The 11,606-nt window shown below is 42.1% G+C and overlaps 1 long non-coding RNA gene across 2 annotated transcripts in view; it reads right to left on the reverse strand.

Moving 5' to 3' along the window:
* LOC105295319 overlaps window positions 1-11,606 on the reverse strand; it is a 35,759-nt gene that overhangs the window by 17,406 nt on the left and 6,747 nt on the right. Inside the window, exons 3-4 of one of the 2 annotated variants that reach the window (XR_002781792.1) lie at window positions 9,348-9,476; window positions 7,678-7,937 (exon numbers count right to left, since the gene is read on the reverse strand). This is a non-coding gene — a long non-coding RNA (uncharacterized LOC105295319). Of the gene's footprint in view, window positions 1-5,027; window positions 7,938-9,347; window positions 9,477-11,606 lie in introns of those variants that run through there. The other variant, XR_896147.2, reaches the window with a different exon arrangement.

Genomic DNA, 11,606 nt, shown 5'->3' on the forward strand with positions numbered 1-11,606 from the left:
CTCCTACTTAAAAAGCTTGACTGCCTTCCAATTCAGGACGGAATAATATACAAATTCTCTGGCTCGGAAGGAAGGGACCTCCCCAACCTGGCCCCAGACTGCCTTTTCACTGTCTCCCTTCATTCCCCCGGAAAGCTCTTGGTGTGAAACCGGGACCACTCACTTTTCCCTGAGCGCGACTACCTTTCCCCCTCGCCTTCACTCCCGCTCTGCCTCTAACAGCAAAGCTTGTATACACCTTCCCCCGAAAAGTCCACCTGTTGCAGCCTCAAAACGAATGAACGCCACGATGCGGTCCTCCTTAGGCCTTTCCGCTTCTTAATGATCTTTCTCTTCTCTCTGCATGTTTACAGCATTTACTTCTTACTATTGAGGGGGAATTCTTAACCCCCATTGTACCTCTCCTTAAAGGGGGAAGGGAAGAAGAAGATGCAAGGAACACGTTTAGCATCTCTCTTCTCTTCCACCATTCTGATTCGGGAGGCAGAGAACGTCTCATTTCCATTTGTCCAAGCCTCTCTGACTGTCTCGTCCTTCAAAATAGGCCATGTTGTTCTCTCTCTCTGGGATCTCCCTGCCAACAACAGGCATGCATTCCTGGCTCCTGCCTCTCTACGGTAGGGCTCCGGACATGGATTTATTCTGCCTTGCTGAGTCGGTAGTGGGGGGAAGTCGTGGGACGCCTGCATTTGCTACAGAACAAGCTACATTCTTCAATCCAGCCTTTCTGGATTATAAGACTGATGTTTTGTCCTCCCTGCATCTGACTCTATTTTTAAATTAGTTCTGAACTCTGAAGAGAAGGAGCAGTTAATAATCACCCTCCCTTAATCTCCACATCACCCACATGACTTTTTCTACAAACTCTGTAGTACAGATCTTTATATTCAGATTTGTAACCCCATATCATAAGCATATAGAAGGAGAGGCACTATTATATACCATCATTCTTCCTAAATCGCATTAGACTTCAGATTTGTGGGTCAGTATTTATCTGCATGGAAGTCATAATGATGTAATAAATTTGATGCTAAGAAAAAAAATTAAAATAAAGTATTTCTGATGAGAAATGGGATGTTTCCTGTTTCTTAGAATTTTGGCTTAAGCCCCAAAGCTAGGTACAATGTATAACAACTTCCCTACAAATTCTTCCACAGAGGCGAGTACAGGTGAAGGAGTCTGCAGAGCATAGCAGCTGTTTTCCAACAATTACAAAACAATTTGGTTGTTTTAGTATCTGAGTCAATGATCAGAAGCAGCCCTTCCCTGCCCGCCCCCCGAAGACTAAATTCTGCATAACTGGAGTTGAAAGGGGAGAGAATATGTACAATGTTTTTTGTTTTTCCATTTTTCATCCTAAACGTATGAACAAACAAGGGTTTGTTTGCTTGAAAGCAACGATCTGTCAATGAACTGGATAAAAAGAAGACTCTGGGAGCTCAGTGTGAGGAGGAAGGGTACTCACTGGTGGGATCTCGTGCATGTATAAAAGGCGGCCTGTTTTTGGAAATATGTGGGTGAGTTGCCAATTACATCAGCCCTAACTGTTACTGCTCTTGATGATACATTAGTCATCTTTATTCCAACGAATCCTCATCATTCTCAAGAGATTCAATGCTGAATTTCAAACCCACTTTAGTAATAGTAATCACACCTGGTGTGTTGCAGCCCTGCATTATAGGAATCAAAGTAACCTGTAACTTGTCTGATGATCAGTAGGACAGTTGGGGAATGAATAAGCTCCTGGTCTCTAACTGTATTTTAAAAGTGCTACAAATGAGTTGAGACATAACATATTGCTGTGTAACTTTTTAGATTCATACTGATACACTAGATATCATGAAAATTCAGTGGATTCTGTGGGTTAAGTTTTGAAATTACAGTTGGTGATGCCAAATGTTTATGTCTCATTCCAAGTGAAAGAAGTTTGAAAGGCCGAATGAGCTAATTAGCACAAATGACTTCCATGGTCCACCTGCTGGGTAGCTTATGCGAAAGCACTTTTTATATGTGCATTAGTCAAGGTTCTCCAGAGAAATAAAACCAGGAGAATATCTCTATCTCTATCTCTTTGATCATTGTATCTATCTTTATACTATCTATCAATCATTTACCTATCTATCTATCATCTATCTATCGATATATTTTAAGGATTGGCTTACACAGTCGTGGAGGCGTGGTGAGTCTAAAATCTTCAGGGTAGGCCAGCAGATTGGAGACCAAGAGAAGAACTGAAATTCAAGTCCAAAAACAGTCTGCTGGCAGGATTCCTTCTTTTTCTATTCAGCTCTTCAACTGATCAAATGAGGCCCACCCTCATTATGGAGAGCAATCTGCTTTACCCTCAGTCTACCAATTTAAATGTTAATCTCATCCAAAAAACACCTTTGTAGAAACATCTAGAATAAGGCTTGATCAATTCTCTGGGCACCGTGGCCCAGCCAAATTGACAATGTACAATTAACCACCATTAAGCTAATGTGAAGAATGATTAATCTTGTTGTTATTTATCTGTTTCTAAGAGAAAGCTCTCAAAATAGCAAGACAACTGCTATTTGAGGAATAGCTGCAGGTTAAGATGTTAAAATGGAAAGGAAACGACTTAGAGACGTATAATAACACAAAGATAGCAACCCCTCTATGTTCTCACCACCCAGAGATATATACTGTGTGTAAGATATGTATGTGTGTGTATGTATGTATGTATGTATGTATGTATGTATGTATGTATGTATCTATCTATCTATCTATCTATCTATCTATCATCTATCTATCGATATATTTTAAGGATTGGCTTACACAGTCGTGGAGGCGTGGTGAGTCTAAAATCTTCAGGGTAGGCCAGCAGATTGGAGACCAAGAGAAGAACTGAAATTCAAGTCCAAAAACAGTCTGCTGGCAGGATTCCTTCTTTTTCTATTCAGCTCTTCAACTGATCAAATGAGGCCCACCCTCATTATGGAGAGCAATCTGCTTTACCCTCAGTCTACCAATTTAAATGTTAATCTCATCCAAAAAACACCTTTGTAGAAACATCTAGAATAAGGCTTGATCAATTCTCTGGGCACCGTGGCCCAGCCAAATTGACAACGTACAATTAACCACCATTAAGCTAATGTGAAGAATGATTAATCTTGTTGTTATTTATCTGTTTCTAAGAGAAAGCTCTCAAAATAGCAAGACAACTGCTATTTGAGGAATAGCTGCAGGTTAAGATGTTAAAATGGAAAGGAAACGACTTAGAGACGTATAATAACACAAAGATAGCAACCCCTCTATGTTCTCACCACCCAGAGATATATACTGTGTGTAAGATATGTATGTGTGTGTATGTATGTATGTATGTATGTATGTATGTATGTATGTATGTATCTATCTATCTATCTATCTATCTATCTATCTATCTATCTATCTATCTATCTATCATCTCCTGCATCTCCAAATGCTCATATGCCTGCTTGTGAAAGACAGAGCACCGAACCAGGTGCTGAGCTGACTTACTACTGCTCTTTCGTGGCGAGCCTGTTTCCAGTCCCTCGTAGTGGCTGTCCACTTTCACTCTTTCCTGTCAAGCCCCAATCTGCCCCATCTACTTTCCCTCCTGCCACACAGAGACAAAAGGCCACCAGATCTGTAGCATCCTCCTCAAAACACCTCTATTGTCAGCTTTTCTTTCTTTGTATCTCAATAAATAGCTTTCCTGGATTTTCCTCACGACCAGATTTCCTGCTTGTGCGTTGGCCTTTATGCTTTCCACCGTCTCCAGGTCCTCGCTCACTGGGTGAAAATACAACTCTTTAGACACAAATACGTGATGTCCTCTGCCCTTACTATTTTATAGCAATTAGACTTTTTAGATCCAAAGTCCGCTATGCTAGGCTTATGGCTGACAGGATTTTTATTTAAACTAGATAATAAATGTAAATTTACAAAAGCAACATTGGTATGGTTGGACAGGTGCAGAAGTGAGGATAATGGAAAGAAAACCAGATGTGCAAAAATGCAGAACAATCAAGTGCGAAGCATGTGTAGGTGGAGAGACTGAGAGTTCTTTACTATTTGGATTGATCCTTAGTATATTCTAGTGTGGAAAGATGGGGTATGGCGACCAGAATCACCCACATATTGGTTGTTCAAGGCAAGCTGCAGATAACAGCTATGTCGATGCAATTACTAGATCCCCTCCCTGCCACGTGCCCCTGTCCCCACTGCTGGCTCACTCACTTTCTTTTTATTGAGGTAAAATTTACGTAAAAGAACTCCCCTTTGAAATCTACAGTTTGGTGAGTTTTGAAATATGTATACACCTATGCGATCACCAGCACAATCAAGACATAGTTTTGAATCCATCCCCCAAAACTTCCTCTCATGCCCCTTTGCATTTAATATCCCTTACGCCAATCTCAGGAAATTGCCAATCTGGTTTCCCTTAGTGTTATGGACTGCGTGTTCGTGTCTGTCCAAAATGCATATGTTGAAACCCTAACTCCCAATAGGATGGTATTAGGAGGTGTGGTCTTTGGGAACGATCATGTCATGAAGGTGGGGTCTCCACGATGGAATTAGTGCCCACCAGATATCCATATATTATAATGCTGAATTTCAGTGAAGATAATGAATCTCAGAGATGTTAAATCATTTGATCCCTGTCATATATGTGGGAGGCGAAGGACGTGTGGTCTGAGTCCCAGTCCCTGACACCATATCACATGCGATTTCCATCTGTCCTTGTGGCCACATGAATGTTGGTCACATGAATGGTATTTGAAGGCCCAGACTCTCTGTGTGAGCGTGGGCAAGTTATTTACATTATCTTCGCAAGGCTTTCGTCCCTATAAAATAATAGTAGAATTCACCTCTTAGATTAGACTTTGGAGACAGGAGGAGAGAATGTGTGTGAAATGCTAGAGAAATGCTTGGCAGTGACACATAATTATTCCACGAGAAAGGGTAGCTGTTATAATGGTACCCACATACATAACTTGATACTACACACGATTCGCACTGAGACAGCGTGTGATGGATCGTCCTTACTCGCCTTGTGTGGTCTGCGGGGTGGTAGCTGTCCATAAACAGCTTGTTATCCGTCTCTAACGATATCAACTTTAGAAACTTTTGTAGCGATTTAACATTGCTCCGGAGTCTAGGAAGGTAACCAGCGACCTCTTTTTATTTCTACTGCATTTTACGAAAGTATCGGTCTGCGATAGACCGGGAGAAGGAAGTTTCTTCCCCGCAGATAGTTTGAGAAGCTCTGGTAGAGGGAAGCATGCTCTCTCCTCTTGGGGAGCCCCAAAGATCTAAGCTGCCCGAGTCCAGAGGACGGGGAGAAGAGGAGGTGCAGAGCCAGGAGTCACGTGGGGTGCATTTCGAGGGGGCACTTTGTTTGCTTTCAGTGGAGATAGATGTCAGGACGTGGTTTAAAGCAGGGAGTACAAACCAAAACTCCCCAAACGGCCAATCGGGTAACATAAATGAGTCCTGTGGCCTGAGTCTAAAAATAGTCCACTTTATTTTCGTTTGAAACATGTGGGAATTTTTTTTTTTCCCTTCAAACTATAGAGCCTTTCCATTTTTCATTTCCTCAAATTTTGATGGAACTGTGTGCATTGAAATAGTTCAATTTCTTTTAAACTCCATTTTGGAAAAAAAAAAAAAAGAGCAGGTTTGATAATAAATGACAAACTGACTCTTAGCCAGGTGCAATAGACAGGATTCTAAGTTCTCCACCTCATGTTGGACTGGCCTGCCTGTGTAATCCCCGGGACTGTGACTGTGATGGGACATCGCTCCACGATTAGGTTATGTCGCACAGCGCAACTGGGTGGGCCTGACCTAATCAGGCAAGTTCTTGAAGGGCCCTGGGCTCCTCCTGCAGAGAGATCTGAGGCATGAGTGGGACTTGGTGCATACGTTCTCCGCTGCTGGCTTTGAAGATGGAGGACCCATAAAACATAGCAGACAACAGGAATTGTGAGTATCCTGGCTCAGAACCAGTAAGGAAAACTGGGAGCTCAGACCCACAACGACGAAGAACTGAATTCTGCCACAACCACAGGGCTCAGAAGAGGAACTCCAAGCCCCGGCCTGGCTGCCACATTGACGTTAGCTTTGTAAGACCCGGGGCAGAAGAAAATGCAGTCATTCCTTGTTCAGACTTCTGACCCACAGACCTGTGAGCTAATCTATGGGTGTTATTTTAAGCTCCTAAATTTGTAATAATTTGTTACACAACAATGGAAAAGCTAGGAAATAGTAACGAAGAATATAAGCGAACCAGAAGAACTGGAAGGCTCTTGCTTGGTTAAAAGGAGTGGTCACCACTGGATTCCAGCCTCTTCTGCGAATGAAAATCCAGGCTCAGTGTCAGCACATCTGAGCGCTCCGGAGGAGCCGGAAATCTGGATTATTGTATGAAACAGCTCAAACGTGAAAATGGGCGATTCTTAAATCAGTCTCTCTCTCTCTCTCTCTTCTCTCCCCTCTCCTCCCCTCCCCGCCCTTACCCCCCTCTCTCCTTTTCTCTCTCCAGGCCAAGTAAAACTTAATCATGCCCTGAATTTGCAGCATGCCAGTTTGCTACCTGTGGCCTTAGATATCTCAGTTGCATTGGTGGGTTTCCCTAGAGTTAAAATTTCGATTTCGTTTTCTAGATCATTAATTACAAAGAAAACGCAAGATCTGATTTTGAGAGGGCTTCATTATACCTGGCTGTTGGTATCTGCTGAAAGTTCTCTTTGCTTAGAAGTGAGTTTTCATTTCCTTTAGTTAAATGTTAATGAAGAAAAGATGTCTTAAAGAATCCAACCCTTTTAGCCATTATACTTTTGTCTCAAGAATTTTTACGAAAAACAGAATGTGTGAATGTGCAGAGAAAAAGGATGCCTCTAATAGATCTACTGTCCTTTAAAGTTAAGCTGAAAAAGCACTAAAGTTCTTCCTAATGTTTTAGAATCTGCGAGGCTGACATTTGTGGCTTTTAACGGTTTTATTTGTTACCTTATAATATCATTATTTGTTACCTTATAATATCATTTTTTCTTATTCCATGCTGCCACCTAGCGAAATAGCAGAGGGGTTGTGCCAATTATTTCAGATGTGGTTTTGTAACTGAATTTTGGTGTTAAATGCTTCTCCTACATTATATAACACTTTAGAGTGAAAACACTGGTATAGGCTAGGTTTCTAGAAAATAGGTTATGTAATATGCATGTTCTTTAGCTGTTTTTTTTTTTTCTAACAGATAAAAAGTTACTCTGTTAGATTTGTGGAGGACTAAAATAAAATTCAAGGCATGCTATATTTTTTAAATGTTTCATCCTTACGCATAGCTTCCTTTGTTTTGAAAATTGTCATGTTTAATTATTTCGGAGATGTGGAAGTTCATAAAAGAAGGAGAATTTTCTGGGAAGAGAAAGTCGCCATTAGTTTGAGCGTTTGTTTAAAGAGCGTGTTGCTGCCCCACCAAGCTCCAGCCTGGTAAATACTTTCTCATATCCCTGCCCCTCCCATCGCTCCCCTTCACCACGCCTTCTTGTGCCCAGTTCTGGGGAGCTGTTTGTTTAATTTCTCAGCAAAGCACTTAGCACTTCAGGTCACCTATTGCAATAAGATTCATAGATTCACAGCACTTCCCTTAGCTAGAAATGACCTCAGACTTAAAAAAAAAAAAAGTACCTCTCTCACTTTATAGAAGAAACCTGCACCCAGATGGGCCATGCGCTTTTCCCTGGTCTCAGGGCCTCTTCGCAGCAGGGCCGAGACGAGGCTGAAGTCTCGGTGGCCGTCTTGGTGGCTATCGTGTGTCCTTGGACACTAGGATATGCTTCCATTTTGGACAGGAGAGCTCGAAAAGGCTGAGCTGGGACGTGCAGTAGAAGGAGCAAGGTGGCCATCATCAGAAGTAGGAGCCTCGTCTCTGGGGCGTCTCGAATGGTCTGCAGTCAATGAAGGAGTGTTTATCAGCAAAGTCTCGTGCACCCAGCCTGCGGGGCCTCCCTGTCCCCGCCAGGATGTGCAGGGCAAGGACAGACCTGACTGCTTATTGGGCATGCATCTGCCCTCCCTCACCTGTGGGGCTGGCCCACACAGAGCCATGCCAAGCTCACCAGCTGGCAGCTTGCTCGGATGGGGTTAAGCCCACACTACCCTCCTTGACTCCTGAAATAACCTTTTCAATATAAGCCAAAATTTAAAAAAAAAAAAAATGCTGTTGTAGCAATAATATTAGCCTGATTACTAATGGTAATAATTAATATTAGCTTTGAACAGCAGTAAAATCAGTGTTAAAGATAAGGAAGGCAACCACATAACAATAAATTAAGCAAATTCTCCAGGAAACTAGAGTGGTTCTGAACTCATCGGCACTTAGCATCATTTCAAAATATTTAAACAAACCGGAAGAATTTCAAGGAGACGTGGGTATATTTTTATTAACTGTCAGAGAGCTTAACAGAACTTTTTTAGAATCTGATAAATAAGGCAGACAGAATTTTGTTAGGATTTAGAAAATTTGAACAATACAATAAATGGGTTTAATAGAGCCACCCCGATCTCATCAATTAGAGAACATCTACTCAAAACTAGACATTATTCAAATGTCTTAGCAAATACCTGAAAACAAATGTACTGTTGACCATAAGCAATAAACGACCAAAATACTACAAACAACCCCCAGAGTATAAAAATATTTTTGAAATCATAACAATAAATTAATAATATCTGTCTCAAAAGGAAATTATAACAAAAAAATAAAAATATTTGGACTTGAATAAGAATAAAAATACTACAAATGAAAGATAATGGGATTTAAGGCTTTCAACACTTTGCATTTAAGGAACGAATACATTTATTAGACAAAAGAAGATATAATAAAGCTATTTAATTCATCAAGTTAGAAAAAGAATAGCAGAATAAACTCATAGCAAGAGAAGACGGTAGAATTAAAGAACAAAAGTTAATTCAATAGGAAACAAAAATGTTATAGTCAACAAAGATTAATTAAAAGGTTTTTTTGAAAAGACTAACAAAATAGTGGAACTTCCAGCAATGACATTTATGTCAATGGTAAATGAAAATTACTATCAGAAATGAAAAGGAATCACAACCGCAGATACAGAAGAGATTACAAGGAATACCGTGAACAACTTATCCAATAAATTTGAAAATAGTTCATGGAATTTGTAGAAAAACGTAGATTACCAAAAATGACTCAAGAAGATATAAAAAATCTGAAAAGTTCTATCAACATTAAAGAAATCAGTGTTCAACAATAAACACATGTGTACACACATACACACACACACACACACACACACACACACAGAGGCACACATTTCCTCACTCACCCGATCAGACAGTTTTAAAGACTCAGCCTGTCAGATCCTGAAGGAAGTCTGTTTACTGCTCATCCAAACTGTTCCAGTGACTGAGAAAGACAGAAATCTCTTAAGTTTATTTTATGAGGCTGGTATCCCCTTGAAAACAAAACGAGGACAATGGGAAAAATAAAAATATAGACTAATCATCTTTCGGAATATATACTTTTAAAATTTGAAATAAAACATTAATACATGGAATTCGACACTGCATCCACGTGAACAAGATTTAGTAGTTAAGGAAGGAGAAAGCATAAAAAGCCGGGAAATGAAAACTGCTAATTTGTACCAGCTTAAGTTTACCAACATTGCTGAGGACACAATCACTAAGACTGATTTTTATTTTCTCCTCCTCTTACTCCTTTTAGGAAACGTTTTATTCATAACATTTATTAGTTTGAAACTTACTTCAGTTCATCATTTTACTATTAGAGAAAATGGACCCTTCACTCATTCATTCATTCATTTGACAAATGTAACTTTTCTCTAAAGTGCCAGGCGCTGTGCTAGCCTCAAATGGCTTCTCCCAGCCTCTCTACCTATTAAAACCTACCAGCTCAGCTCAAACCTCTAATTTTGCCATGACTAAGTTGCATGAGCTTCCAGAAGTTGGAGGGCAGGGAGAGACAAGACAAAAACTTTAACTATCACAGTAAAAAGGAAGTCAAGAAATCTTGTAACAGAGATACAAACAGTCCTCGAGGGCTGAGAGAATTTTTAGTTTTTACTTTCTACATTTCTATATTCCTTTCATTGATTGATTGATTTTGCATTATTTTAAAAACCCAAACCCACAAAGCAGAGAGCAAAAAACCAAAACAACCAAACCAACTGGACTGCGAGGATTTGGTGACTTGGGTACAAGGCAGACGTGACTTGGGGACGAGGAGGCACGGGGAAGAGCTTGGACCCGGTCTCGTTGGAGAGGGCGTCGGAGGCTGGGGACCGTGGGAATGTGCAAGACCAGCCCGGCCACGTGTTCCTGTTTACTCCGAACATGGCGAGGTCCCTTTGCCACAGAGCTCACTAAGCTTTGAATCGGGCTCTATTTTGTGGAGTTAGCTTTTTAACGATATATTTTATCTCTTTGAATAGATTGGAAAACAGTTATGGGAGAAAAATAAGGGAGACAGGGTGTCGTGACTGTCACTGTGTTCAGATTCAGAAGTAGATTGAGCCTGACAGGACTGAAGGAAAACGTCCTTCCGTCACTAATAGCGGGGGCCCCCAATCCCTGTCTGTGGATAGTACCGTTCCGTAGCCTGTTAGCAACCGGGCCGCACAGCTAGAGGCTTCATCTGTTTTTGCAGCTGCTCCCCAGCACCAGCATCACCGCCTCAGCTCCACCTCAGACCATCAGGCATCAGATTCTCATGGGAGCACCTGGTGATCCACACCACCGATGCCAGGAGGTGTCCTGGATGCCAAGGACATCTGGGAGCATCAGATTCTCATGGGAGCACTGGTTCCTGGTGCCAAAAAGGTTGGGGACTGCTGCCTGTTGTGTCCCTTCAATGTCCCACTGAAGACTTAAAAATTGCTTTTGAAATCATTCTTGCACAAATATCGTTCCGGCTTTTATCAGACAGGAGGCACGACCCTAGGTGCTGGAGCTAACGTGTCAACCGCAGACATGGCCCCTGTGTTCAAAGGGAAGGAGGGCAGGCTGCGGCCCATGACGTCTAAATTCCTCTACTCCTGCCCTGACGTAACCTCTGCCCAGCCCTATCCTGTTTTCACATCTGCGTGCGGCCAGGGGTGACTCTGCCGCTCATTCTGTTAGAACGAGCCCGCTCAGCGAGCACTCACAGAGATGGGTCGTTGATCCTGGCATCTGGCAGTGCTCAGAACTTGGGACATCAACTACCGGGCACTTCTGCTAGCCTTGGGTTAGGTGCTCAGTGCCGAAGCTGTGGGGGAAGATCCACACCACCCTGTCCCCGTGGAAACCCACCGGACTTGGCCCGTGAAGTGCCCACAGAGTCACGTGCTAGGATTCTCCAGTCTGCCTCAATGTCAAGGCCTGCGTCCCCTGCACCCTCAGAGACTTCTCTCCCCAAACCTCGTGCTTTCCAGAGCCCCAACTGTAGCCCTGTTTCTGTGAGGCCTTGGCTTATGCTGAGAGTTTTAACCTCTTGTCACTCAGTGAGTGGTCCTTGGCATCCAGGACACCTCCTGGCATCGGAGACAACCTGTCTCTGAGGCTGTAGGGAACCAAACGAGCTTCCA

Source organism: Pteropus vampyrus, unplaced genomic scaffold (assembly GCF_000151845.1).
Source record: "Pteropus vampyrus isolate Shadow unplaced genomic scaffold, Pvam_2.0 Scaffold5, whole genome shotgun sequence".
Lineage (NCBI taxonomy): Eukaryota > Metazoa > Chordata > Mammalia > Chiroptera > Pteropodidae > Pteropus > Pteropus vampyrus.